This window comes from Poecile atricapillus, chromosome 26, assembly GCF_030490865.1.
Source record: "Poecile atricapillus isolate bPoeAtr1 chromosome 26, bPoeAtr1.hap1, whole genome shotgun sequence".
NCBI classification, from domain to species: domain Eukaryota; kingdom Metazoa; phylum Chordata; class Aves; order Passeriformes; family Paridae; genus Poecile; species Poecile atricapillus.
In genome coordinates, this window is record NC_081274.1 from 2,292,101 (window position 1) to 2,311,912 (window position 19,812).

General features: G+C 47.9%; 1 pseudogene; it reads left to right on the forward strand.

Annotated features, from left to right (window-relative positions):
- Window positions 1-19,812, forward strand: part of LOC131588506 (zinc finger protein 850-like) — a 398,523-nt pseudogene that overhangs the window by 277,096 nt on the left and 101,615 nt on the right.

Genomic DNA, 19,812 nt, shown 5'->3' on the forward strand with positions numbered 1-19,812 from the left:
TCCTCGGCCTGGCCACCCTCCTTTGCCATCTCCAGCCACTGCGGGACAATCCTTGCTCTCACTCTTGCAGCTTCAGCCCTTTCTGTGCCTGCCCTCGCCACAGCTGCTGGGGAAGGCACCGGGACAATTCCACTCTGCCTCTCAATTCCACTCACACTCTGCCCTGCCTGGGATTAGCTGCTGCCAAAATAGACCAACTTTAAAATGGCTTCAAATCTTATTTCTCTAAAGGGACTTGGTTTGCATTTGCCTTGGGGAAAGGAAATTTAAAGGTGTCTTTTAAGGGATGTTCCACCACTCAGCAGAGATGAAATATACATCTCAACAGACTGGGAATAGCCCAAAAGATTCCAACCAAGATAACGACCATCAACAAAACATCAACACCCAGCAGCAAACATCAACCAGCATCCACCCCAGACACTGCCCCAGGCACAGCTGGAGACACCTGGTCTGGAAAAGGCTGAGCAGGAAATCCAGGAGTGCCCACCTAATTCACATCACAGGCACAGAAATCCGGCTGCAACAGGAAACCAAATCCTAACAACTCCACACCTTCAAACCAATGAACATTAAACCAAAGGATTTCTATGGGGTCAGACTGTATAAAGTTTTGGAAAAATTTAGTCAAACTCATGTGTCATGGAATGATTTTCTCTGCACACCCAGCCTATGTGTGCATGAAATTATTCCTGTTGCACATCCTGACCAGAATCAAGTAACACCTTATTTCTCTAAAGACACTGTTAAAGAGGTTTTGCTTTTCACAGTTTCAGTGAAAAGATGACAATGTTAGAATAATTTTTCATAATAATTCTACTTCTATATTGTTCGTTCTGTTTGGGATAATGTTGTGAGAATCACTTTTTAATTTTAGCAGAAGAAAAAGAAAACACTTGATTGCTTTGTAATTTTTCTTTTTATGTTTGTGTGTGGTTCGTAGTGATGGCAAAATGATGGTATGGGTTATCTTATGTTCACCTTTAAGCTGCATTTTGAAAACTAGAAGAGCTTTAAAGGTGACCCTTTAACTCGTAAACCATTAATAGAATATTTTTTGTCACAAAAAGAAAAGGACCAAAGGCACCAGCAGGGAATTGGGGAGAACACTTGAATCACCCACAGCTGCCCTGGAAGAGAAGCTTTGTTCCAGGCAGTCAGGAGAGGAGCTTTAGAAATGCAAATTAACACTCCTGGGACAAAGCCTGCACAATGGCCCAGGGGCTTCCTGCCTGCAGGAGGAATTGGAATAATTCCCTCTGTCCCTCAGCCCAAGCTCTGCCTGCTTGCACAGATGGAATTTGCACAGATAAAGGCACAGCCCATTGTGAGGATATCTGACTCTGCAACACAAATTGGTTAAGCTGCAAAGGAAAACAGAAAATGGAGAATGTTGTGAAAACTTAATTAAAACAAGTGGGGGGGAATCATCCCTGTCCCCACTCCAACATGTGCTGTCACTGTCTATGTTATATAGGGTGTATCAGACCACTGGGGTTTATTTGCTACCACAAGTTCAGGGAAATCAGTTGGGAATCCAAGTATGTGATGATTTAATGAGAGAAAAGCTGACAATTGATGCAGCCCTGGCTGGAGGGAAACAGAAATTAAAAAGTAGGAAATAAACACAAAGAAATGCTTGACTAAAAGGGGGGTTGGACAAAAACCATACCCTGACACTCTGATCCACAAGAACAAGAAAAGAGTCAGACTGCAAGATAAGATAAGGAGCCAGAATACACAAACAAGATGCAAAGACAAAGGCACCACAAGATAAAGGAGATTCTTCAGACCCTAAGCCGGAAAGAACAGATTTCAAGTTCCAAAAGGTGGCCAGAGGAATGAAAGGGGCATGGAGTTAATTGTAATATGAAGCGAGGACAAGCAGAGTTAAAAAATGAATATGTACTAGGCGTATCTTGTAAACCTAGTCTGTAAAAGAAAAAAAGAGAAAACCAAATCAAAAAGGTGTGCATGCTTTTCGGAGGAGATATCCCCCATGCATCTCAGTGCTGAATAAATTCATACCTACTCTTATAACTACTCTGCGAGTTATAGAGCTCTTTTTATTTCGCATATCCGGAGGGAGCACCCAAAAATGGGGAAAAGACGAACGATCACCAGAACAAATCCTGCAACACCATGGACCAGACCCTGGGAACCCTGACGAATTCATATCAGGTACCAGAGAAACCATTTATCATTTCAATGGCATAATTAGATTACAGGATGTCATTGAAATAATAACCAACCACACAGCTCCAGCTCCTGACCTTCCCTCCAACCAATCCACTCAGATGAGGAACACAACATTTCACCATGGGATGGGATCACATTATCTATTAGCAGAAAATCGAGGCAGAGTTTGTGGAAAAGTTAAGTAACTCCAACTACTCTTGGCAAATAGACAGCAATGGAAAAGTAGTAAAACAGATTAAAAAGGAAATAAAAAAGCAGCTCATGTACTTCTCCAAACGTGGAAAGGATGGGAATGGGACACGGTTTTGTGCTTCCCTGGCAGACCATGGGTTAAACAAATGCTGTTTCTCCTCTCATGTGCTACAGCAACTCTCATCTTTTTACCATGCACCACACCTTGCTGAGTGCAGCTCATTCAGCAGCTGAGCAAGGGGATGCAGGTGGCAGCCAGGCCTCCTGAGCCACAAACGGCTACAAAAGGACAGAGAATGAGGGCACTGAGAGCAATCCCAGAACCAAAGAACACCCAGGAAGAAAAAACACAGGCAATGAGTGAATCTGCTTGGAGATAGGGCCAGGGACTTGTACATAAGGCAACAATGGGAGAAACCATCAGTTACAGAAAATGTTACTAATTGTCAAGGACTGCTGCTCAGACCAAGTCCCAACACATTCCTGAACTTCCAGAAGAACAAACACTTCACAGAGCCAGGAATATCGGATGTTATACAAAAAGGACATGCAGCAGGCGGATCGGGAAGGCTGAACCTTCCAAGCACCTCCGCCAGTGTTGGGCAAAGGGACAGGGACATGCGGCCGGGAAAATCAGGACAAAAACGAGGCCGCGTCCTCCAACAACTGGAGAGAGCGCACGGCAAATGGCCCATGGCCTCTCCCTTTGGGCAGCAATAAAGTCACTCGCACACCACTCCTCTGGCTCCTTGGGCCACACAAACCTCTGGCGCCGGGAATTTTCCCGCCCAGCCCCGGGCACAGCGCAGCCACCTCCGGCCTCCCGACACGAAGCGGGACGAGCCAGCGCTGCTCCGCCACCGCCTCCTGCCGAGGCCCCAGCGGCAAGGAGACCGCGGGCAGCCGCTCCCGCAGCGCCCTCAGCCCAGGGCCAACACGGGCCGGCCACGGCACAAGCCACCCGCCACAGCCCCCTGCCGCCCCCTCCCGGGCCCGCAGCGAGCCCCGAGCCCCCGCAGAACCGAGCGCGGCTCCCACCTGCGATGGCCGGGGCCGCCTCCGAGCTCCGCCGCCGCCTCACCGGGCTCCGGCCGCTGCTGCCGCCGCTGCCGGGCCCGCACAGACGCTCCGGCAATGGCGGCTCTCCTGCCCCACGGCCGCCCTGGGGGCGCCAGCGGGGCCGGGCTTGTCCCCGCTCTGCCCAATCAGCGCGCGCCAGAGCCACGAGTGACGGCAGAAGCAGCCAATCGCAGCCAGCGGCGGGCTCTGCACACGGCACGGCCTCGCCTGCCTTGGGCTGAGCTCCGCCATTTCTCGGCAGCCTGGGCTGAGGAGCGGCCCCGGCGCTGGGCCCGGCCCGGGCAGGAGGCCAAGGAAGCGCCGCTGCGCTGAAGCGCCGGGAGCTCGGGGTGCCCGGGAGCTGAGGGCGCTGCGAGCTGGGGGTGAGTCCGGGATGGAGCAGGGCTATGCCGGAGCGAGGCCAAAACTCTGTGACTCTGCTTCCTGCCCTGGGCGGGGAGCAGAATACACAAGGAAAGGCTCGGGGGTCTGGATGAGGGTGGGGACAGTTCAGTCCTTGGTCACGGGCACAGCACACCTGATTTGGGGAAATTAATTGAATTTATTATCCAACGTGTCAGAGGAAGAAAATGAGAAATTAAGTAATTCCTCCGGAAATCCATCTTCCCCCCAGCTCTCCCTCCTTCCCGGGCTTAACTTTGTGCCCCTCTCCGTCCCCCTCCCCGCCCAGAGGCACAGGGATGGGGGTCACAGTCAGGTCATGTCAGTGCCTCCCCCTGAGGGACAGGAATCCTTGTCCTGCTGCAGCCTGGGGTCCCTGCCAGGGGCCAGAGTCCCTCAGGACCAGGCTGCTCCAGCGGGGATCGCCAGGGGGATCCCCGAGTCCGGCCAGGAGCCACTTGCATGGCTCTGCAGGGGCTTCCCCCGGGCTCGGGGCCTCTCTCAGGCACCCCCTGCTCCGGCCCGGCCTTATTGCCCCCCTCACCCCCCCATGCAGCGAGTGCCCGGGCAGGGAGATCCACGATTTTCACGGGGCTGAATCTTGGTGTTTCTGACCTTTATTGGGCTAAATTTTGGTGATTTTTTTTTTTTTTTTGTTGGGGCAGAATATTTCTATTTTGGGGGGATATCAGATTTTTGGTGTTTTGGAAGTTTTTGATCTGTCTTTGTTAGCGTTCAGGAACACACATAATCACAGACTGGTTATATGCAGGTGCTTTATTGAAGCGCGTGGGGGAACTAGGGGTATCAGCAACCCAAATCTAGCTCCATCGTCTTTGTCCAAAGTGCACATATTTCTACAATTTCAGCTGTAGCAGTAATCACTGTAACAACCTTATCAATATTGCTTCATTAACTTTGTCCATATTGCTTCATGAGAGCTAGCTCATCCTTGTATGAACATGTCCGAATCTTATCTCTGGGTGGGTATCTTGGAGACCCCAAGTACCAGTTCCCATTACCGTAAACATTTCAGCTTGCTAGACCATCCCTAATACCAAGCATTTTTGTGGCCTACCTCTACATGATTTTAAGAAACATTTTCAGAAACATTTAACCCCATAGTAACATATTTCCCCCCTTTGAAAGTATTTCACTTTACTATAATAAGTGTAATGCTTTCACTATATACAGTCCTTTTTCTGAGTTTATACTTGATGTTCTTCTTCGAATCCACAGTTGTCGTAAGCGTTGTTACACTCTGGAGGACTTGGAGATGACAAATGTGGATGTGGATCTCTGTCCTGTGTCAGTGCCTTTATTATCTTCTGGTTCCAGGATACTCTTTTCTTTATCTCTCCTTTCAGAACTGCACAGATTAGCCAGATTGCTAAGAACAGAATCAGTAGGATTATCAGACTCTCAAGAATAGATTTGATCCAGGAGCTCCCATTCCATCCTAACCCTTCAAAACTTTTATCTGACCAACTTGTGGTCCGATCTTCCCTCTCTTCCTGTGCTTCATTTTCTATTTGTTTTAACTGATTAATGTCGTGTTCTACATCTGCAGATCCATTTGGGATGTGGATGCAGCAGTGATCAATTTGTCCTTTTAGGTACCTGCATACTCCGTGTTCTTTAAACAATAACATATCTAAAGCCAATCTGTTTTGCAGGGTCATTTTAGTCGTGGCTTGTAATTGTACATTTAGCTCTCTAAATCCCTCTTTGGTAACTCTTGCCAATCTTTCTACCTGACCTGTAAGTTTGTACAACATCTTTCTATTGTTATAATTTGCTATTGGAGCAAACAAGGATTCCAGAGCCCACTCAAGTTTTACACTACTGGAGGGTTCCTGCCATCTTTCTTTATCTTCAATTTTGTTTTCCTGAACTTCTCATCTCGTCCTTATTTGCAGAAGTTCATGTTCTCCCTTGAATGGGGGCCTTTTCCAAATTGGGCATAAGGTGGGGAGGCCTAAAGTAATCTCTTTTACTTTTTCACCTACAGGCAAATGTGTTGTCCAGGTGCCATCGCTTGCTGCCCATCCAAATTGGCCTGGACTCTGAATTGTACTTGTGCTCCATATTACCTTTTGGATCACTTGTCCTGTCTTGTCATTTATTTCCCCTTGTTTATGTTTGATTCCTCTGCAGGCACATCCAATTTGCAGAGCTACCACTAGTGGTGGCATTTGTTTTATTTCTTCATCATTAGAAGTACAGTCCTAAGTTTTGTTCCATACCCACCAATTGACTTTGTCTGCCTCCATTCTACTACTGGTTGCAGTGTTCCATACCCCTGGATCTGTTTCATTTTCAGAGCCTTCCCACTTAATGCACCAAGGGCTATCTGCCATAGATTGGAATTTCTGAAGCACACTCCTTGACCATGCACTGTCCCAAGCTTCAGCCCGATCTTTTCCTTCCTGTCCTTCACACTTCCACTTCGATACTGGAATCTTTTCTTTAATAATCTTTGCTATCTTTTCATAACACCATCCATAATTCCCTAATCCCCCATCCCAGCCTAGTTTTGGTTCATACTTTCCTCCATTTTCATGACAGTCCCATCTAGATGAATACTTTGGCTTCACAGCATTTTCAAACACTGTCTTATTTTGGTACTTGTAATCTATTTGCAATACACAGCTCACATTTTCATTTTTATTCTTTTGCATTTCAGGGAATTTTGATGTTATAATTCCCCAATTTATTTGGTCTCCTGCTGCCTTTGGTATTGGCAGACAGGTAGTTATTTTGCTGCTGTTTTGCATGTTGGCAAAATCTTTCATTAATCCAATCATCCCATTTTCTGCCTGAATAGGATTAGAGACTTTTATCACTTGTGTTTCTGGCTGCACCCCCACATCCCTCTTCATTCTAAAATGAAGAGTTGTCAGCTGATCCTTTTGCATTTCACATCCCAAGGTAACATTGATTCCAACTGATGGCAGTGAAGGCCATAAAATAATCCCCATTACAGTCAGCAGCAACCTAGACATTTGAAACAATCAAACCCGCTTTATCTGCAGCTTTGTTGGCCCCACAGTTTGTGCAGTCCACAGTGCAGGGGAAACCTTCTTCACTCTGGTGTAATGTATGCAGGGATCCAGTCCAGCTCCTTTGACTGCTGTCAAGGTAGTTAACAGTACCTGATAGGGTCCATTCCACCTTTCTTTTAATGGTTCTTCGTTCCAGCTTTTAACATACACTTCATCTCCCGGGGGGATGTCATGAACTGGATTCTCAAGAGTCAGCGGCCTATTCCACACAAGGGTGCTCCAAAGTCGAGCTCGAGCTTTTCCAAGAGACAGAACATAATTCTACACCTCTTGCTTCCCTGTAACATGTACATTTGGATTAGGTTCAGGTGATTCATATGGTTTCCCATCCAATATCTCATAAGGACTGACTGACATCCCGCTTCTAGGCTTTATCCAAATCCTCAGCAGTGCTATTGGTAAAGCTTGTGGCTGCTGCAATTTAGCCTCTTGGCATATTTTGCTGATTTGCCTCTTCAATGTCTGATTCATCCTCTCTACCTGTCCACTGGATTGGGGTCTCCATGGTGTATGGAGATGCCAAGCTATTCCCAGTAACCTACTCACCTCCCTCACTACTGTGGCTGTGAAATGTGGGCCCCTGTCTGATGATATTCCTAGAGGCACCCCAAATCTTGGAATGATTTCTTGCAGCAACCACTTGACTGTCTCCTTTGCTTGATTTGTGTGACAGGGAAGAGCTTCTGGCCATCCTGAAAATGTGTCAACCCCTACCAATAGATATTTGAATCCTCGTGTTCTTGGTAATTCTACAAAATCTATTTGCTAATAATCTCCTGGTTTTCCCTAATTGTGCCTGTTGTCTAGCCACTGGATTGTTCTTTAAGCAAATTTCACATTTTGACATTACTGATTTTGCCATTATTAACATCCATACTAAAATTAAATTTTGTTTTTACAATTTCACCGTGTCTCTGCACTCCAATGACATTCATTATGTTTAATTTGTAGAATTTCCCTCATTATCAAGGAGGCTACCACTACTTGTCCCTGTGTGGTCACATACCACCCTTCTGAATTCTTCTGTGCATTCAGTGAGCGTCCCAATTTCTCATCTTCTATTGAATATTTTGGTTCTGGGGGTAAATTGAATTGAGATACATTAGTTTTTAAAGGTATCAATGCCATTGCAGTTTGCACTTCTCGAGCAGCTTGTCGGGCTGTCCAGTCTGCTTTCTGATTTCCCTCATGAATTTTGGAGTTTCCTGATTGGTGAGCTTTACAGTGCATGATTGTTACTTGCTCAGGCTTTTATACTGCCTTTATTAATTGCAGGACTGCATCTTGATGTTTAATGTGTGTGCCTTGAGAAGACAGCAGTCCTCTTTCTTTCCACAGTACCCTGTGTACCTGCACCACTCCAAAAGCATGTTTTGAATCAGTCCAGATATTTACTTTGTTCCCTTCACTCATCTCTAATGCCCTGGTTAAAGCAACCAGTTCTGCTCGTTGGGCAGATGTGTTTGCTGGTAAGGAACAAAGCTGGATTTGAAAGGTTGGCTGTCTTTAGTGTGACATCATCCTGCCCAGTCAGGATTACCTGGGATTTCATCATCCTGCTTGGAGATAGCCAATGGCCCCCTTTTGTTCTAAAACAGTGGTCACCATGTGTGGCACATAGACATCTGTGTGTCTACCCATCGTGAGTTTCCTGGCTTCTTGGATCAGCATCACAGTGGCTGCAACTGCCCGCAGGCATGAAGGCCATCCGGCACTCACGTTGTCAAGTTGTTTGGAAAAGCAGCCTACCGGCCTTTTCCAGCTTCCCAAATGTTGGGTCAGCACTCCCAGTGCTGGGTGTGATCTTTCATGCACAAACAGCTGAAAATCTTTGGACAAATCGGGCAATCCTTATGCCGGAGCTGTTGTCAAAGCCTCCTTCAGTTTGAGGAAGGTCTCCTTCTGTGGTTTGCCCCAGGTAAGCGGTTGTGTCTTCTGGGCTTCATACAGGGGTTTTGCAATTAGTCCATAGTCCATGATCCACAGGTGGTACCACTCTGTCATCCCAAGGAAAACTCACAGCTCATGCAGGTTCTGGGATTCTGGAATGGCACAAATAGCTTGAATACGATTAGTACCCAGCTTAGATTGCCCTTGTGAGATTTCACACCCCAGGTAAATCACAGTCTGTTGGGCAATTTGTGCCTTTTCCTTAGACACCTTATATCCTCCCATTCCTAGTTGATTTAAAATTTCAATTGTTACCTTTATGCAGGTTGTTTTCTCTTCTGTAGCTATCAGTATATCATCAACATACTGTAACAGCAGGTATTGCTCCCTCAGAACTTGCCCATTCTCAGTCCAAATCTCCAGCTCCTTCACCAGCTGGCTTCCAAATAGGGTTGGACTGTTCTTGTATCCTTGTGGGAGTCGTGTCCAGGTGAGCTGGGTTTTCCTTCCATTGTCTGGTTTTCCCATTCAAAGGCAAACAGTTTCCTACTTTGTTTGTCAAGGGATATGCAGAAAAGGCATCTTTTAAATCAATTCCAGTAAACCATTTCTATTTCTCTTTCACAGATGTCAACAATGTGTAAGGATTAGCTACCACTGGGTAAATATCTTTAGTTATTCCATTTATTGCTCTCAAATCCTGTACTAGTCTGTACTCACCATTTGGTTTCTTCCCTGGAAATATTGGTGTATTCAATTCTGATTCACATTCTTCTAAAATTTGGTACTTCAAAAATTTTTCAATAATCTTTACTATTCCTTGCCGTGCTTCTGGCTTTATGGGATACTGTTTAACCTGGACAGCTTTTGCTCCTTCTTTTCGTTCTACATGTACTGGTTGTGCCAACTTAGATTTTCCTGGTATGTCTGTTTCCCATACAGAGGGAATTACTGCATCCTCTACTTTCCGAGGGATAGTAGGGACTGGTTTTTCTTTTATCATTAAGATTTGTCATGAAAAGCTCCCCGTTTTCAAAAGTTATCACTGCATCAAGTTTTGCTAATAAATCTCATCCTCAAAGTGGAATTGGACACTCAGGCATATTTAAAAATTCATGTGTTAACACTTGGTTTCCAAAGCACAAATCCAGGGGTTGCAGGAATGGTCGATTCTCTTCCTTCCCTGTGTCTCCAACTATTGTTGCTGTTTTGTATCCAGTTTGCCCTTTTAGATCATTTAGCACAGAATATGTAGCCCCTGTATCCACAAGAAATTTTACTTCTTTATCTCCCAATTGTATAGTTCCTAAAGGTTCTTGTGTTGGTTTTTGTTCCGATTCTAGTCAGCTGCTGTACTCCCCCAGCACCATTAATTTGGAAGCATCTTGATTCTGGCTGAACTGCTTGCCCTGGTTAAACCAATTTGGGCATTCATTTTTCCAGTGCCCCTCTTGTCTACAATAATCACATTGATTTAACCCCAATCTTGGCAAAACCCATCCCCCTCGTCCTCTGCCAAGTCCGCCCCTCCCCAGCCCATGACCACCTCTGCCGTGACCTCTGAAACCTGGATTCTCTCTTCCTTGGATCACTGCCAAAGGATTTTGCTGCTGCTTTTTACTAGCTTCCTTTTCCCTGTTATTGTATACTTTCCAAGCCACTTCACGTAATTGATTCAAATTCCTTAAATCTTCTCCTTCTAACTTCTGCAATTTTCTCCTAATATCATCCTGCGACTGCCCAAGAAAAATGAACGCAAGCTGAACATTCGCTTGTTCTGTTTCTAGTTGAAGATCTGTATACTTTCTTGCTGCCTCCTTAAGCCTTTCCAAAAATGCAGCAGGGGATTCTTTCTTTTCCTGCCTTACCTCATACAATTTAGACCAATTCACAGCCTTAGGTACAGCATTCCAAACCCCTGTCTGGAGCCACTTTTGATATCTCTTCAGCCTCCGCATGTCCCCAAAGGCATTGGGATCCCACCCTGGATCCTCGGTTGGAAAGTTCTCATCTAAAGTCGCCATCACCACCCCAGTTCTGAGATCGTCTCTCACCTTTTCCTTGGCTGCTCTAAGCACCATCTCTTTCTCAGCAGAGTCCATTAAATTCTCCACTATTACTTGTATATCATCCCAATCTGGATTCTGAGTTTTCATAATCATTTTTACCACCCCTGCTACTTTATCAGGATTTTCTCTCTAAGTTCCAGCTGATTGTTTCCAAATTATCAGGTCTGCGGGTGAAAAAGGAACTTCCACAAACTCCAACCCCTCTACTCCTACTCCTTGTCTCAAGGGGGCAATCACAGTCCGCCTTTGTCTGCCCAAATCTTTTCCTGTTCTACCCAGAACCGGAGCAAGCTGTGACCGAGTCCGATGGGATAGCGGTGTCGCTGATTTATTATCATCACCCCGCTACTGCTATCTTCCTTCCCAGCATTTTTCACATTTCCTTGTGTCACAGTTAGATTTTGATCATCTCCTGGAGAAGAAGGATCAGGTGAAGGTGGTAGAGGAGGATAAAGAGGGAAAGGTGAAGTGGGATTAGGCGAGATAGGGTTAGGTGAAATAGGATTGGGTGAAGTGGAGGCAGACAAAACAAAATCGGGTTCTTTTGGTTCTGCTGAAACCACTTGTAAATCAACATCCCTCTCTTTCCCCCGACACAAACTTTCTTTTAATGCCAGGTGCTCTAAACAACTTTTTCCTTTTACACAAAGCTCACATTTATCACTCACACGTGCCTTAACTGCCATCAGTCCACACTCAGCCTGCCATTCTGGTTTGTCTCGCAAATAGAAAAAGAAATTAACGTATGGAACTTCATCCCACTTTCCCTCTGGCTTACAGAACAACATCAACTGTAAAATGGTGTTGTACTGCAAAGATCCATTTCTCGGCCACTTTTCCCCACTGTCCAGATCATATCCTGGCCACCATGTATTACAATAATCAATCAACTTTACGTAAATCCTGCCCAAAGTTTCCCTGTTTCCAATGTGCTAATAAGCACCCCAAAGGAGAAGTACGTGGTACAGGGGCATTGCCACCTCAAATCCCTTTAAGCTTCTCCATGTTACAGTTACAATGCACCACACACCACTGCTGCCCAACCTGCAACGCTTTCACACTTGTCTGACAGACGGCGCCTGGGCAATACCAGAAATTCCTCCAGACCAACCGTGCGAAGCTTTCGCTGCGTCTTCTCGGCAGGCACCAGAGCAGAGTGAAAAGCACCTTACCTCTCTCAGAGGGATGTTGTGAGCGGCGGGGACGGTCGCAGCCGGATGGGCTTCTGGAGAATGCATGGCTCTGTGAAGTGTTTGTTCTTCTGGAAGTTCAGGAATGTGTTGGGACTTGGTCTGAGCAGCAGTCCTTGTCAATTAGTAACATTTTCTGAAACTGGTCATTTCTCCCATTGTTGCCTTATGTACAAGTCCCTGGCCCCATCTCAAAGCAGATTCACTCATTGCCTCTGTTTTTTCTTCCTGGGTGTTCTTTGGTTTTGGGATTGCTCTCAGTGCCCTCATTCTCTGTCCTTTTGTAGCCGTTTGTGGCTCAGGAGGCCTGGCTGCCACCTGCATCCCCTTGCTCAGCTGCTGAATGAGCTGCACTCAGCAAGGTGTGGTGCATGGTAAAAAGATGAGAGTTGCTGTAGCACATGAGAGGAGAAACAGCATTTGTTTAACCCACGGTCTGTGAGGGAACCATAAAACTGTGTCCCCTTCCCATCCTTTCCACGTTTGAACAAGTACATGAGCTGCTTTGCTATTTCCTTTTTGTCGTGGTTTTGAACCAGTAATTAACAAAAAGGGGAAAAAATGAATTATTTATTTCTTGCTGTGAGATATGGATTAAAACAAGAGCAAACCAGGCATAAAACTTAAAAGGAATAAAGAAAGTTTATTGACAAACTACAAGAATAAGAACACCAGAGTAAACTTTTAGAAAAACCTTTTCATTTCTCACTGCCTACCATTTTTTTGTTCACATGACAACAGAGATAAAAACTTTATAATTTTGATGGTTTAAATAATCTCAATTTTTTCTACAGTCTTTCCATCAGTTTCTGTAAAGAAACAGAAGTTCCTTTCTGTTAATTTATGGAGTTTCTCACAAGAAAGCTATTTTTGTTATAGTTTTCTGTTTCCTTGATATCAGCTGCCCAGAGCTGCTGTTATCAAAGCCCACTCCTCCCATTCCACATCACTCTGAAATGTGTTATGGGTCATGATGTTTAGGGATAGTATTTTTAAGGATAAGTTAGTCAAAGGCAAAAAGTATTCTTCATCTGTTTCTGTGAGCCTCACCAGAAAACACTTTTCTCATTGCCTCGCAAGGCCTCAAATCTCTCAGCACTTCACTATACCACAATTACTCGACTCTTTACCCAAATTTACACTTTGAACACTCCATTCCTCCCCATACTCCATCATGAATTAAAGGAGTTCCCCTCAGGACCCCACTGTCCATCCCCATAGTTCCAACAGAAAGACACCTCAGCTCAACCAAAGCATCTTCTTAATTCTCCACCTTTCCTGATGCCCCTTTTCCTTCTTGCCACTAATAGTTTATAAAGTCTCTCTTCATGATAATCACTCTCCCTTTCTCTCTCTGGACAAAAAGACCAATCTGCAAGTCTCATCTGGATAAGAAAGAGTTAAAATCTTGCCCAAGCTTCTGTAGATGGTTTGGCGATCTCTGCTGAACAGGAGCTGGAGCTGTCTGTGATAGAAAGTTCCTCATAGCTGCTGTAGAGAGTGCAGTCGGTGTCTCTGCTTGCTGCAGGCCCAGAGCTCCTCTTCTTCTTCACTCGGCAGTTTTCTGGTAAATTCCATCACGGCAAAACCTGCAGCCAAGCCAGGAACCGGCCTGGCCCGGCTTGGCTCGGAGCAAGCTCCCGCAGGCCCCATCTCCCGGCCGGGAGAACGGCAGGCCCAGCCCGGCCCCCGCCCGGCCACGTGGCTGGGCAGAGAGCGAGAGGCCGAAGCTCTGCTACCTTTCACAGCCAGAAAAACAAAGAGAACCACAGAGTTCTGGTTGTACACTTTAAGGTGGGGTTCACAAGTTGATTCTACTTTTCAATGGCTAAAACTGCTGTCAATTCTCAGCAATGACCGATAATTGGTCATGAGAAAAGACTCCCGGCAGTCCCCAGCAACTTTAACTTTCTTAAAGGTAAAGTAACCCCATGACAGATGCTGTGGGACTGGGGGGGAAGAGGGAGCCAGCAGTGGGTGCTGGGCCTGGGGGCAGGAGGAGAAGGGAAGGAGAAGCAGAGTTGAAGAACAAAATGGTGAAAGGCTGCACGTGGGAGGAGAAGGTTGGATTGTGCAACAAGAGAAATAGTAGGAGGAAGAGGAGTGTGAGGAACGGTAGGGCCACAGGAGGAGGAGCAGGAAGAGGAAGCAGGAGAAAGTTCCACCCTCCCTGTATGTGCAGTCCCAGGAGTGTTGCCATGCAGGAGACTGGGGAGGGGGCTCCACGATTTTGATGGGGCTGAATCTTGGTGTTTCTGAACTTTATTGGGCTAAATGTTGGTGCTTTGTTTTTTTTGCAGGGGCTGAATCTTTGTATTCTGGAGGGGTTTTGCCTGAATTTGGTGTTTGGGTAGTTTTTCATCATTGTTTTGATGTTTGGGCTGAATCTTGGTCCTTTGCTTTGTTACAGACACAAGATGCCCAATGAATTTCTGAGATGAATTTGGGCAAGGAGGAACCCTCAGCCCAAGGCGCTCTCCTCTCTTTTTTTCCTCCTAACCAGGAATTTTCCTTTCCAAACTATCCAAATGGAAGAGGAGGAGGAAAAGCCCCGGAGATGCCGCACAAGGAGGGGCTGCAAACCCAGTCCAGGGAGCTGCAGAGAGGAAAGATCCCCCCAGTGCCAGGAACACGGCCAGAGATCCAGCCAGAGCTCAGAGCTGGGGGAGAAGCCCCACAAGTGCTTGGAATGTGGGAAGGGCTTCAGAAAGAGCTCCCACCTGATCCTACACCAGAGGATCCACACTGGGGAAAAGCCCTACGAGTGTGGGGAATGTGGGAGGAGCTTCAGCCGGAGCTCCAGCCTGAGGAATCACGAGAGGATCCACACGGGGGAAAAGCCCTATGAGTGTGGAAAATGTGGGAAGAGCTTCAGAGATGTCTCTGGCCTGATGAGACACCAGGTGATCCACACGGGGGAACGGCCCTACACCTGCTTGGAATGTGGGAAGAGCTTTGGGTGGAGCTCCTACCTGAGGGACCACCAGCTCATCCACACTGGGGAGAGGCCCTACGAGTGTCCCGAGTGTGGGAAGAGGTTTCAGCGCAGCTCCGATGTCCTCGTACATGAGTGGATTCACACAGAGGAGAGGCCCTTCCGCTGCCCCGACTGCGGGAAGGGCTTCAAGCAAAACTCCAACCTCACCGTCCACCGGCGCATCCACAGTGGGGAGAGGCCCTACGAGTGTCCCCAGTGTGGGAAGAGCTTCTCCAGGGGCTCTCACTTGACCCAACACCAACGGAGGCACCAGTAAGGGAAGTCCTGCGAGTGCCCCGAGTGCAGGAAGAGCTTCGTGCGCTGCTCCAGCTCCATCCCCCATGGGAGGATCGGCGTTGGATGATCCCCAGTGACCCCCGTTGGGCAGAGCCCTGGTGATCCGTGGTCCTGGTGATCCGTGTTGGGAAGACACCTGGCTGGGAGGCTCCACATCTTCCTGGCTCCCTGTGGGCACCTGGATGAAAGCAAGGGAATCAAAGTCCATCAGGACACAGACCAACAATGGGAATTCCTTGAGGAGATTGGATTTGTTGACGTTCAATCATAGAGAACCTTTCCTCACTGCCTCAGGAGCTGTGTGGGCAGAGAAAATGGGGTGACACCGGGCTTGGGGGCCCTGAGGGAAGACACACACTCTAGGGGAGGGGATATCTGAACCTAGGGACCCCCTCTCACATTCTTCCTCAGGTAGAAGCCAAGCCCCAGTGCCAGGAAGACAAAACGCAACAAGGAGCCCCCGATCCCCGTCATCATCTTGCTGCAGGTGACATTTCACTGCATCCCAGAGGGGTCTGCAGATGTCAGGACCCCCAAAACCTCTCACTGAACTCCCAGGTACCTCAAAGTACCCTCCCAGTCTCCCCTAGACCACCCAGGACCCTCTGAAACCTTCTTTGAAGTCACTAATTTTAGAAAATTAAGAATTAGAGAAAAGTTAGAGATCTTAGCTAGAGATAGGCCTTACTGGAACTACAGTTAATGATTGAGAAGCAGGCTTTGAGATAATGAATCTCAGACTGAGGTAAAAAATTTGTTTTCATTGTATGTGTGTTCAGCTGTGCTTATAATGAGAGAAGAGAAACTGATAAACAGGTTCAGGAAGATCACAGACCTTACATCTGGAAACCCATTTAAATGTCACAAGGGAGGAAATTGGAGTTGTACCAAATGTCATTTGTAAAGTCAACCATTGTAAAGGTCATTGTAAAGGATCAGTGAGGAAGAGCAATTTTTTTTCATCTCTTGATGACTCCTCACCAAAACGACCCCCACCTCAAATTATGAAGCCAACCAGGCAGAAGTTATGACATTTTAAAATCATTACAGTGCATTTTAATCCAAAGTGGGGAATGGGAAGTGTTAGCATTATGCACATGTATTAGTATTTTGGATATTTAAGACTTTTGTAAATAAATAGACACTGGAACCTTTTGTCAACTTGCAGTGTGTATTAAGGGGTGACTCCTGCACTCGCCCAGTGCTGTGATTAAACATCCACTTTGTAACTTTAAACTGTTGGAGAGGTTTTTGTCCATTAACAGATTGATGTTGATACTGGATCAATATTGCTATTTTGGTAAATCACTGCCAGTCTCTTCCCAGCCTCCCCAGCACCCACCAGAGCCCCTCCTGTTCCTCTCAGGATCCCACAGCCCCCTCCCAATTTCTCCCCACTGCCCCAGGACCCCCAGACCCTCTCCCAGTCCCTTCCAGGCCCACCAGGACTCATCAAGACTCCTCCCAGTCTCTTCCCAGCACAACCAACCTCATCCCAATCCCTGCTTTCCAATCCCCAATCTCCTTCCAGCTCCTCCAGGCTCACTCAAATCCCTCCCAGTGACACCCAGCACCCCCAGACTCCCTCCCAGGGTCCACCAGGACCTCCAGAACCCCATCCCACCCTCCCCAACATCCTTCAAACCCCTTCCCAGCCATCCTAAGCACCTCAATCCCTTCCCCAGTTTAAACCAGTCTATCTGTAACTCCCTCCCAGTTCCTCCCAGCACACCCCAATCCCCCTCTGGGCCCCCCCAGTGCCTCCCCCGCTGCCCCCGGCGCTGTGGGGGCCGGGCCGTGCCCCAGTGCCGGCTCAGGGGGTGCTCCAGGCTGACGTGCTCCACCTGGCAGCTGGAGCTGAGCCCGCATTGCCGGGGGCGGTTTCCAGCAGCACCAGGAGCTGCTGGCTCCAGTCCCCGCTGGGGAGCACGGCAGTGGCCAGCACGTGGCCCGAGAGCTGCTGCTGGCCCTGGGAGCAGCTCAGCTGGATGTGGGCAGGGGAGAAATCCATCAGGGAGCAGAGCAGGCGGCCGGGGCCGGGCTGGGAGCTCGAGGGCACCAGCGAGATGGACACGATGGGGGCACTGGGGGAGAGCAGAGACAGACTGGGATCAGCTGGAAGGGAACTGGGAGAGATGGGTGAGGAGTGGTGTGGCATTGGGAGGGACTGGGAATGGACTGGGAGGGACTGGGGTGACACTGAAAGAGATGAGAGTGGACACTGGGAGACAGGAAGAGGGTTTGTAGGTCTGGGAGTGAAGTGGGAATGAACTCGGAATAGTCTGGGAATGGGCTAAAAAGTAGTGGTGGTGACTCTGGGGCCTCAGGGCGGGACTGTGGTGGCACTGGGCGGGACTGTGGTGGCACTGGGAGGGACTGTGGTGGCACTGGGAGGGACTGGGAATGAAGTGCGCGGCACTGGGAGGCCGAGTCCAGTGCGGGGCTCTCGGCTCTGTGGATCTGCCCGGCAACTGATGAGTCATCAGAGAGACGCGCTCTGATTGGCTGAGGGGCGAGGGGATCCACGAGAGGCGAGATGGACCAGGGGGGCATTTGGGGTGACGGGGATGGACTGGGAGAGGCTGGGATGGACTGGGAGAGCCACGGGAGCCACTAGGAGGTCTCAGGGATGGGCACAAGGAAGGCTGAGGGCTCTGGGATGATTCCCAGGGAGGTTTGGAGGGACCTCTCCCTGCCCTTGTCCCGAACCACGAGGACTTGGATTTGTTTCAGTTCAGTGGAATTCATGGTGATTTGGGAGGAACTGGAGCAAAGCAGCTGGAAAGCACAGTGGGCTTGACAGGGACTGAACCAGGGCAGGAGTTGGGGCTGCCTCGAGTGAGCTCTCACAGTGTGAACCTTCATGGGGTCTTTCTAAGGGAATTTTGTTGAAGTTTGACATTCATTATTAAAAAGCAGAGTCACAAGTGGAGCTCCGCTTTCAGCTTGAAATGAGGGGATGGAACGTGGGCACTGGGACTTCCGTAACCTCAAGTTGTTCCTTGATACTGGACACTTTAGCTTTGGCAATCTGAAGCCCTTCAGCAGCAATGTCTCTGCCACCCCCTGGTTTCTGGCTCAGACCCAGCTCAGAGCTTGGACAAGGTCTGGGCTTTGTCCTCTTGAGCTTCAGGAGCCTCCCGGGAAGCACCAGCCCTCCCCAGCCCACCCTTGGTAGGACTTTTTCTTTTCTCTCTGCTGACGATTTTATCCCCAAAACTGCCGTGGGAACGTTGTATCCAAGCACATCCTCCAGCGCTGCACTTTCCTCCTGTGAATTCCCTGTGCAGGGAATGTGTCTGTGCTTTTCCCTGCTCTGTTCACTGACAAACAAACCTGAGCCCGTGGGACTGTCAGAGCTCCTTCATGCAATGAAATCAGGTTGTGTTGATCATGGCATGTTCTGGAGGAGCTTTTCTTGGTGTGTCTTGTGCTGCTGGAAATGACACAAGAGCCAGGAGGGAACAGAAGCTGCTGCTGCCCGTTGGCTCAGGGCCAGGGAACCAAGTTGTGCTCCCGTGCAGTTGGGCCCTGCTGGAAGCAGAGCCGCCTTTCCCTTGAGCAGCTCAAGCTTGTGACAGCTCCAAACAGGAAACCTCAGCAGAAAACTCTTCCTCCAAACTCAGCTGCTTTCCCTCCTGCAGCTGTTTGGGAAAGAGCCTCAAAGCACAGACTCTGCTGGGAGCCATTGGTGCATTTCCTCCCTCCCGGCAGCAGCAGCAGCTCCTGAGCCCTTCACGGGCTCCTGTCCCTTCGCAAACCCTTCAGCTCCCTTTGAACTCTCAGCAGTCACTAACATATGCATTTCTTTCATATTTAAACTGCATTTAAACTTCTCTTTTTCTCTCCTCTCTATCTTTTTATCTCCTCTTTATCTCCTTTAATCCCGTCAGCACCAGTAGGATGGGGATGGAGTCTTGGGGTGGGTGTGGGATGAACTGAGGATCCAGCAGAGAAGGGCAAGGCAGAGGGGAGAGGACTCAGCCAACCCTTCTCCTGCTCTCTCCTCCCCCAGGGTGCAGCTAAAGCAAGTCAGACTGGAAAGGATCCCACAAATGCTGTGTTCTCCTCCCTCTGAGCTTGGCTGGGGATCCTCAGCTTCAGCCTGGTGCAGTGGCTTAGATTCGCTAATTTGAGTTTTTTGCCTAATGCACTAAATAATGTGGTGGGTTTAGCACTGGCTGAAATCTCCAGGGCACTTACTCATTTCTGGCTGTGAGATATGGATTAGGAGAAGGGCAAAACAGGCTTAAAACTTAGAAGCAATAAAGAAACTTTATTAACTGGAGTACAAGAATAAGAAACCAGAATAAAACTTTCAGAACACCTTTCTTCCCCCTGAATAACTTTTTTTTGTTTTTTCTGACATTGTTGAGATAAAACTTGTGATTTTAAAACAGTATTAATTATGCAATAGTTTTTATTATATTTTGTTATGTCATGGAGACTTTTTTACAAGGAACAGGTTTTCT